General features: G+C 32.7%; 1 long non-coding RNA gene across 1 annotated transcript; it reads right to left on the minus strand.

Moving 5' to 3' along the window:
* Positions 1-4,103: 4,103 nt before the first annotated feature.
* On the minus strand, positions 4,104-9,581 carry LOC149788500 (uncharacterized). The gene is made up of 2 exons (XR_016424155.1): positions 9,470-9,581; positions 4,104-7,208 (listed from the first exon to the last, which is right to left on the minus strand). It is a non-coding gene; the product is annotated as an uncharacterized LOC149788500 (long non-coding RNA).
* Positions 9,582-10,522: the final 941 nt, after the last annotated feature.

Here is a 10,522-nt window from a genome sequence, read left to right on the forward strand (position 1 = left end):
AAAACTGAATTAGTGAAATAATAAAGTAGAGAAATAAAGTCGTACATACAATTATATATTTTTATATATGTATAAAGGATATAATATGTGTAAATTCTTTTATTAAATTTTTTTATTGTACCTTGGTATTAAGCCCATTTGGGTACAAAGTATCTAACCTAAGAATCCAGTAAATTTCTTTAATCATTCTGTTCATCTCTCCATGCACAATATTGATTGGCATAAAAGAAAAATCAAATAAAGATTGATTTGTATTAAAATGTATTGAAACATTCAAGAACTGAAGATCCATAACATTTCTGTATAAAAAGTGTTTTGTATTATTCATTCTCTCAAAGTATAATGAAACTAAATTATTTACAAACAAGGACAAACGTTTTGAAATATAAATTTCACATTATAAATTTATCACCATTATGGCAAAGGTCAGTAAAGAGTTTATTGTTTTTTCCCCATATCTCTGAGTAAAGTTTTACAACATAGAAATGTACACCATTTTTATTAACTTGTTAGATTACAACCTTCCCTCAATAAGTGCACATGCAGATGATGTTAAATTGTTGCTGGAAGAGTCCATAATAATGCATTTACTTCCCTAACCCTCCTTTCTCAGTATCCATTACCCAGGACCGTTGTATGAAATCCAGTCATCCTCATGGAGCATGATCCAATAGAAAGAACCTCTCTTAATATAGATGGAGTTCAGGTTTGAAGAGAATCGACTAATGGACAAACATACATACATACTTGACAAATCACATGTAACTTGTGTTTAACAAGTGTAGATGACGTTCAGTTACAAAAGAAACCAAGTTATTCTAGTAAATATGTTTCTTCAAGAATACTTACCCAGTTATAATTACTACTGTACATATAACTAATACATCACAAATCCAGCCCTCCTAGATAATACTTTTAGCTAAAGGGAGCTAAAAGTGTAATGTTATTTGTTATTGAAGAATAACTGCAGAAGACATTCTATACTATTTATTAAATACCATACAGCTTGGAAGGGGAGTAAAGACTGCCCTGAGAGTATTTTTCCCATGGAACATAAACCCTATTGAATGTGTAACATAAACCAGCTGTTGGTGTGTATCAATTCTAAATCCAGTGTGGAATATCTGATTACTTTTACTGTCAAGTGATACTACAAAGCTAATTTGATTAAGTCTTACACTACAAAAAGTTGGAGGGCCCCCGAGTGGTCTAAAGCGTTCTCCGTTACGGATCACTGCCATCTCACTGTCTGCATGGGTTCGAGTCTCGGATTTGGCTAATGTGGGTATGTGAGAAAGCTTGCCAGTAGCTTCTTGTGAGTCAGTGGTTCTTTCTGGGGTTTTCCTTGGTTCTTCCTCCACCATTAATACTGACCACCATGTATAGCCTATCGTATGCTGAAAAATGGCGTTAAACCCTACAACAACAGGGGGTGCTCACCAGTTAATATGTACTTTTGAGAGAGTGAAGTATGTAAGCTGAAGTTGTTTGCATTTAAAACATGCACAATGGAGAGAATGTTGGCATACCTCTATGCTACATTAATGTGGATGATATTTCTTTGGATATTGTACTTTTGAAACTTGTACATGATTTAAGCACACTGCTAACTAAAATGACTGCTCCTTTGTGCTAAAAAATCAGCCTGAATTAGTCTAAAGTACACTATCCATAGCAGCTATTAAAATAGGGAAAATGAATTTTGCCAGACTAGACAATACCAGCTTCTGAAAGTGCGATGAATGAATTACCAAATATATAAAATGTAAAAAATGTTATTGGCTCTTTTTTATACAATTTACCTCAAGTTCAGAAGTGAAAATGACCAAGTAGAGCTTGCACTTTTTTGAAACGTGCACATCTGGAGTAAGGCCAAGCTGTATACACTATAACCCATATTACACCCATCAATCATACATCAAAATAAAGGAAATTAAAGGTTCTTTGAATTATACCTAAAATATACAAGGTCTTTTTTAAATAGCCAGTATAACCAGTGAGGAAAGCTGGGGAAATTCTTTTTCTCTAAAATTCTAACCCTATGCAAAATATGAAACTGTAGAGTGCAACCACAACAACAAAAATTAGTCTTCTGGCCTATGTGGCAGTCAGGCAGAGTTATCTCCACTTATGTTTAAGACCGGGGGGGGGGGGGGGGGGGGCAAAGCCCGAGAAACTTTCACTTACTGGAAGGCATGCTGTCTATTGATCTAATTGCAGGGAAACTGGGAAGGTGTGTATTATGATTGGGTAAGTATTCTCAAAGAAACATATTTTACTTGGGAAAATTAGTTTCTGCTTAAAAAAATGTTACCCAATCATAATACCTTAGGAGAATGGGTAGGAGGTGGAGGGAGGTACATTCCCTTACACTGGAGATATCATTTCTGGTCCCCTAAGGTATGTGAGACAGTTTCTATGTAACCCAACTGAAGGGGACTCCATTTGTCATGGCATGGGTTCAAAGGGACAAAAATTCTCCCCACAAACCCAGCGGAAGTCGTGAAGCCACATCTTAATAAGCCTTCGATCGATCTCGAAGGGAGACCTGTTGAGTTGCAGATATAGGTCCTACCAGACAGCATTGGGGCCTCTGGGATGACAAATCTCGGGGATGACAAACCTCAGCAATAAAAGCTAGAGATTGTGGACTCTGATCTCCATCCCACAGCCTGAATGATGTCGGTTAGTGAACAGTTCTAGTCTTATGTTACGTTGGTGGTAACTGCTTGAACCTTGTGAGCTGAAGTGTGTAACAGGGCTTCTGAAAAACAAAGATTTATATCCAGCTACATTTGAGGCAGCTACCAGGTACCTGTTGCCCCTATTTCTACTGCAGACTCTGAGAGGGGTTTCAGATGCCAGAATCTGTCATCAAAACAAACTTAACTCTATGGGTATATCTACTCTGAAAAAAAAAATTACGAGAATTTCTACTGATGTGCTTAGTTTTTGAAAATTTTGATTTCAGGAAGACATTTAAAAACGGTCTGGGAAAAAAACGAGGCAGATATTGATGAAGTCTCAGTTACATTGTTTGTAAAGAATAAGCAGTATTTTGTATTATCAATGATTAAGAAACATTTTTAAGCATTCTTGCCTTTCTAATGCTTCACATTGAACTTCATGTGTATATAATGGTATTGTTATATTTATTTATAATTATTACTGTGCTTGGAAGTGTAATAAAAAATTATATAAAAACTGTTTTATTGTCATGTTTATATAAGATTAAAAAAATAGGGCCAATATAATATTATGCATATATTTAAGTCCCTGCATCATGGCATAAAAATATGTAGTCATACTATTAATTTTTCATAAAATTCATAGTGAAAAGGTCATTATAGTGTTATAAATAAATGAAGATAAGAAATACTTCACCATATTTCTCCAAATATAAGATCCTGTTTGGTGATAAGACACCCTGCTACAACATAAAGTTAGCAAACGTTTATGCTGGGACAGCAATATCCTATGATAAGCCCTTTTTAAATGAATTTATGTAGCTGGCTGCCTGGGCTTATCATGGGAGAGATGATGTATGTTGGAACTGTCTGAGTTGCGAGAATTCAGCAGACAAGAAATTATCATGGGACAGATGGTGTATGTTGGAACTGTCTGAGTTGTAAGAATTCAGCAAACAAGAAATGATCATGGACAGATGGTGCGTGTTGGAACTGTCTGAGTTGCGAGAATTCAGCAGACGAGAAATCGTGGGACAGATGGTGTATGTTGGAACTGTCTGAGTTGTGAGAATTCAGCAGACAAGAAATCATTACAGCATAATATCCTTGCAAGCCTGCTCTCAAACTGAAAAGCTTTTTGGCCAGGTCACATAAAAATATTTTAAAGAAATCAGCAAGCTTGTAACTAAATGCATGTTTGTGTTCCATGAAGTGGAACAGTCACGTGATGGAATCTGCAATATACAGCATTCACATGCACAAATTATTTTCTAGAACAGAAAACTCTGATATATGAGTAACAGAAACTTATTAAAGTCACACAATGAAAAATATAAATTAGTTTCTCCACATAGTGCAGTTGATGCTGAAATTTATGACTCTGTGGTTTTAAAATAAGTGACAGAAAAAAGCATGTTTAGTCAAATTTAAAGAATAATTTAATTCCAGTGAATACAATATGAAAATATAAAGGAACTTACAATATTTTGAATTAAATACCAAACAATCCTAAAAGTTCTATCACAAGTCAAGAAGTATAGTGATCTAAATGAATTCCAGAATTGAATGTACTGATGTGTCAGTAGCCTTGAATGAGAGGATCTGCTAACAATTTTGATGAATCACAATGATATAATCCAGAATGAATACATTTACAATAGTCCCACACTACTGATTAGTCCAAAATGTCAGTGAGTGCTTTGTAATAACAATGAATAATTTTTCAATAAAAGATTTCCCCTCTAATTATATATAAACACAATGAACAATGATTTTAGAGATGAACTTAAAGTATGAATGAAATAATCTTGTTTACTTCAAACTTATATACAGACTGTCACCCGAACTATGACATAATGGTCTGCACTGGACTTAGATTATAACCAATGGAATTTTCCATCAAATCTGTAAACAAATTTACTTAAATTTTAGCAAATAATCTGACAAACATCAGGGAGACTGTTGTTTCTTCCAGGGGAAAACCAATGTCCTGATCTTAAATCCAAGTAAACATGTTTCCTACAAATGATCATTATCTTAAAATATAATCAACAATCATGGACAAAAATTAACTAAGTAACATGTTTACAAAATGATAATTACAATCTGTTATCATGGACAACATTTAAACACACAACATATATAAACATAACAGAATGCAATGTTACCAGTTGTGGTAAGGTTTTTATAACAGTCATGGCTCTCAACATAATTTCTGGATGAGTCTTCCTGGACTCACCACTCCATGCAACTCAAGAATCCCTAGCCTATATATGTGAGTCCCTGGCATAAACTCATAAGTCCCTCAATTTCAAAAGGATAGGAAGGAAAATGAAAAGCATATTATCATTATTTTAATAATATCTGGATTTAATTCATAGCCATTAGCAATATCACACTACAAATAAAATATATTTTTCGTAAATAGAATGTTAAGTTTAAACATATGCATAATAATTTTTTAACCGCCACAACAATACTAAAATCAGAACAATAAAATTGTTAACTATTTGTTCCAATCCCAAGAATGATCAATGGGAATCCTCTTTTGTTTTCTCTACAAGTAAAATAACATCTCCATTCCCACTAGAGAAACTTGTTCGAGTTAACACCTGGCATTACAATGTACTGTATATATAAACATGAATTACCATCACTGAACAAGGAATGAACAAATATACCAAGAAGAACATGTACGATTTTTTTTTTTTACTATCTAGGTATTTTGACATGATCTCTCATTTGACAGAGGTGAAACTTGGTTTTTAATCCTTGCTGATGTCATCAATCTAAGGATCCTATTTTGAAGCACTGACTACATTATGTGCATATGTCCTGTTTACAGTATGTACTGTTCTTAGGATATTATTGAATGGTTTTACTTATGTTGATTATTTAAATATATTACTGAGTTATATTTTGTAATTTGAGATTATCTGAGTATAGAAGTTGTTTAAAAATAGTAGTGTGCTTAGCAAAAAAAACCCCAACAAACCCAAGTCAGTGACCACACTGAATATAGGGAGACAAAAACTGGCTGACTGCCAGCTATATAAACTGGGACTGACTGCCAACAATATAACACTGGAATTCACTGCCAACTATAACACAGGGATTGAATGGCAACTATAGAACACTGGGATTGACTGGCAACTATATAACACTGGGATTGGAATCTCCAGAAGATAGTTACCAGATATCACCTATTCCCTTTTGATGTGCAATGAATGTCAGTGAAAAGATTAATTTGGCAAAATGGATAGGAAAAAAACCATGGTGCAAGTTTTCTATGCAAATTTTAAAATGTATCTGTCACCCCTTATTTTTACAAAACATCACTTTAAATGTCCAAATAAATGATACTAATTCACTCATATCTGTTGCCAATAAAAGGTTACCTTTACATGTATTTCTTATGCTAATAACAAAAATATGGGAGAAGCATGTTGTAGAAAATGTGTACTGTGAATGAACTTCTCTGACCCTTTTAACAAATCTACCTTATGATCTTACAGTGCACTGAGAACTTCGTTTGTGTAACAATAGGGAATATATGATATCTACTGGACCAGGCCGAGAGTTTACAACCCTTGGGTATGTTAGCCTAAGCTAAACAGAATATGATTTTTGCTACCATTATACAGAAGTAATAAAATTCATTATGCAAAACAGTCTCAATAACATAATTCAAACTGCTCCCATTAAAATGTAAAGCCAACTGATGCTGATGTACTGACTACTGAAAACATTTTAACCTGAAAACTTCTTGCCTACCTAGTTTGTACAATTAATTAAATAGTTTGAAATATGAAGGTCTAATTCATGCAATATACCCATTTCAAGAAAACTGTAATAGCAGCTGTATACAAAATTTAAAAAAAGAGATCTTTTAATGATGACAACATTATGCTTTCTTTTATTAAACATTAAATTACAATGTCAACATTACTACTGTATTACTACAGTGTCAATATGACTACTGTATTACCACAATGTCAATATGACTACTGTATTACTACAATGTCAATATGACTACTGTATTATTACAATGTCAATATGACTACTGTATTACTACAATGTCAATATGACTACTGTATTAATACAATGTCAATATGACTACTGAATTACTATTACACAATTAGTTAATTTAGGTAGAAAATTATTCTCAGTCTTTTCTTGTATTATCAACTACTCTTATATTCTCAAGAACTTGCTTGAACTGGTGTATTCCGTACTGACTGTAAAAGCTTCTCTGCGATAAATTTTTGTTCAGTCTTCTCCAATCCTTTAATAAATTTGTTAAAGGCATGAGGCCCTCTCCGCTGAATTATACTGAGAAATGTAGAGATTTTGTCCCGTGTTGTCCTCTCTACTTCAATCTGCTCACACATGTCATCAGTAAGTGTACGATCTTCTCGTAGATAATCGGTTAGACTTATTATATCAATGTTCTGGATAAGGTATGACCAATTTTGGCGTATGGCTCTTTTATGACTTTCCTCCATCAGTTTTCATAAACACCTAAAATAAAAGGATCAAATTAAGGGAAAAATATGAGTTTCATAATCAACATGATAATACTGATTATTCTAAATAATGGAATAATTCTACTTGATTCAATCACATAAATACTCCTCTAATTAGACAAATCAAATTCTTGTGCAGAAATCACTTGTCCTCTTTAACTCAGTGATCTTATCTTTCACCATTTAACCCCTAAATCCACAGGATTCTTCCTCGACCAGGTAATTACTGATATTTTCATTATTATCCCTACCATTGTTTAAATTTATGTAATATACAAACCAAGGCAGTGTTTCAGTATTTATGTTTTTAGTCATGGGGATAAAATTAAATTGTATATTTTTTATGAGAATTTATTATGTACATACGAGACCCAAAACAATTTTCATTCAAATATAATATTAATGTACTTTTATAATTTTGGCATCTGGAAACAATCAGAGAATGACAATTTCAAAATGCTGGTTGAAATAAATTACAAGTGATCATTTTGAAAGCAGTGTTGATTCAATGTTCTTTTTTATTTTCATTCGTATGTGTAAAAATTCATTATTATTATTATTATTATTATTAAGAAAAGAATTTAATATTAATTGTAATAATAGTAATTGCAATAATTGTGGTATTTTGGGTCTTATAAAGTGCTTGTGGTAAATATGTGGACCACGAAGCTCAAATGGTACAATATTCACCACTACACCAGTACTGTAGTGAAATGCTTTCATAATAACATAAATTGTCTACTCCAATGCTGTATTATCATGGGCTCTATATTTTTGTGGCAAACAAGATTTTCCAGTTAATTTTGGACAGGTGCTGTCTAGCGGTTGTTTACAGATATGTAAAGCTGTAGCCAGTAAGGATGCAAATATCTTACATCACAATTTCATCTAAAATGTCAACATTTTTGAAGTTTACAATGGAAAAGGATGAACATCACTTTTTTGCAAAGTGCATGCAATTACGTTGATCATCATATACAAAACTCCAGTTTAACTTGCTATACCTGCATTGGCTTTGATTACAAAATATATTCAGTGTATCGTCTGATGTTTGATGATTATAGGTCATATACTGATGGTAACATACATGTCATTACAAGTTTAAGATTGCAATTTCATTTCATGGTATCAAATCTGGACCAAAATTTTCAAAATGCTTATGATCATACTTCTTGTATGTAAATAAGAATATAATAAGCTAAACTTTCCTGAAATCAGACGTATTTCAATAATAACATTAATAATAGTTGTTATATATTTACAGATCTTTGCTCACATTGCATTTAAAATTCATATAAAGTTAAATAATAACTGCTTTTAATTTGTAATGTTGTTATTCATGGATTTACACTTTAATTACATTTGTGAGTTCGATTTTACTATCGTATCTTTTCGTTTATAGTGGAAATATTATGCCAGTATAAGCGTGGACATTTCTTCTCGGAAGTTGTATTTTATGTTTATTATAATACTTGCCTGCTACCATTCGTAAGTTAGGCAAATACCGCGATAATAAAGAGTCGTTTTCCCATGGTATGTTAATCTGGGGCAGCCACCATATGTTGTTTTATTTACGTTTGCGAGCTTCGATTGACAAAGATTTTTAAAGGAATAGAAAGAGGGAAAACCAGTGAAACATTACACATTATAAGTAAGCAAAATAGCAAAAAAGTTTTAATATGTACCGATAAGAACATTAAGTACCGCAATAATACAGCGTTGCGGGCTAGTATGCGTGTACTGGCGTAAAGAAATTAAGCACGTGTTTGTTGTAGATTTAGTTCAAGAACAAGAATTTGAGCTTGTTGTTAATTCATTGTATATTTTAGTGCCTTTCTGTAGGCCTATTTCGTGTTCTTAGTATGTTAGTGCCTCATAGACTCAGCAGTGTTTATAGCCTTGTACTAAAAGTTGTAGGCTAGGACCCAAAACTTAGACACTTTTATTAAATAAACACATGAGCTTGACGTTTACTAGTGTCTTGGTTGTTCTGGATCGTAGTGTATAATAAAGTATTTACCATATAAAGGGTGCGATCCAGAAAACAAAATAAACACCAGGTAATGTCAGACTCCTGTGAAGATAGATCAGCGATGACACTTTGAAAGCGAAAGTATACAATGACCAGGCACGAATCTTTGATCAGTACAAGTTCGTTTGAGTTTTACTGATGAAGGCGGCTTCATATTTAAATTCAGATATAAAAGATTCAACTTTAAATAATAAAGTGTTAAGCGTGAATTGATATTCAATTACCTTCCGTAAAGCTGAACTGTGTTTTGTAGAATTCCTGTTATCTCCGAAGAAACAATCTATGGGCGATAATCTATAAGGTAGTACTAATTCCAATTTAGCAGCTCTAGCAAAGAGTTTGAATCGGAAGAGAAATATTTGGCAGGGAAAAGACAAATGAACAGGACATGTATGATTTTTGCAAAAAATAATTAAGTTACCATAGAGACTGGATAGAAACATTATATATATATATATATATATATATATATATATATATATATATATATATATATATATATATATATAATTTGACGAACCATGTCGGCAAATTCTGCACGTCTGGCAATTCTGCGCAACGATACGTCATTTCTGTAAACATTGAATCACGTGCTATTTTGAGTAAAAAAATCCATTTTGTGTAAAGAAAGAACGATCTTACTTTAATTAAGAAAAGTGATATTCATAAAGTGTACAAAAATATCTAACATTTCGACTCGAAAGACATATGAAAATATGATTTCTAAATGTCAACATGAAGACCCACTCCTTGACCTTCTTTACCTGTAATCCAGAAAATTCTATTTGCTAGGTATCTTTTATAATCATGCAAAAAATACATTATTTAAAAGATGGAAATGTTTACCTTAAAATAATTCTGCATCTTAATCCAAGTTATCAATTTTGCAAGAAGTTGTCCCACACGTTTTTATCATAAGGTTCTTCTCATCTCTTGCTATGAGAAGGGATTACTCATAAGTTAAGAAATGGCTTTGCTCATGGAGAGAGAGAGAGAGAGAGAGAGAGAGAGAGCAGGCTCTCTAACAAGGGTGTCACCAATAACCGTGTAGATACGGCTACATCACGGGGAATGAGGTATGGAATCGCTGTAAGGAAAAGACAGAGCTGTTCTAAATTGAGGAACGTACTTTATATATATATATATATATATATATATATATATATATATATATATATATAATGCTACATTCTAAAGATACATTTACAAAGGCTTTATATTTAAAATACACGAAATACATATAAAATTACACTTTTCCTTTGAGCTTACCAACTTTA

The sequence above is a fragment of the Sinohyriopsis cumingii genome, chromosome 11 (genome assembly GCF_028554795.1).
Source record: "Sinohyriopsis cumingii isolate HCF-2022 chromosome 11, ASM2855479v2, whole genome shotgun sequence".
Lineage (NCBI taxonomy): Eukaryota > Metazoa > Mollusca > Bivalvia > Unionida > Unionidae > Sinohyriopsis > Sinohyriopsis cumingii.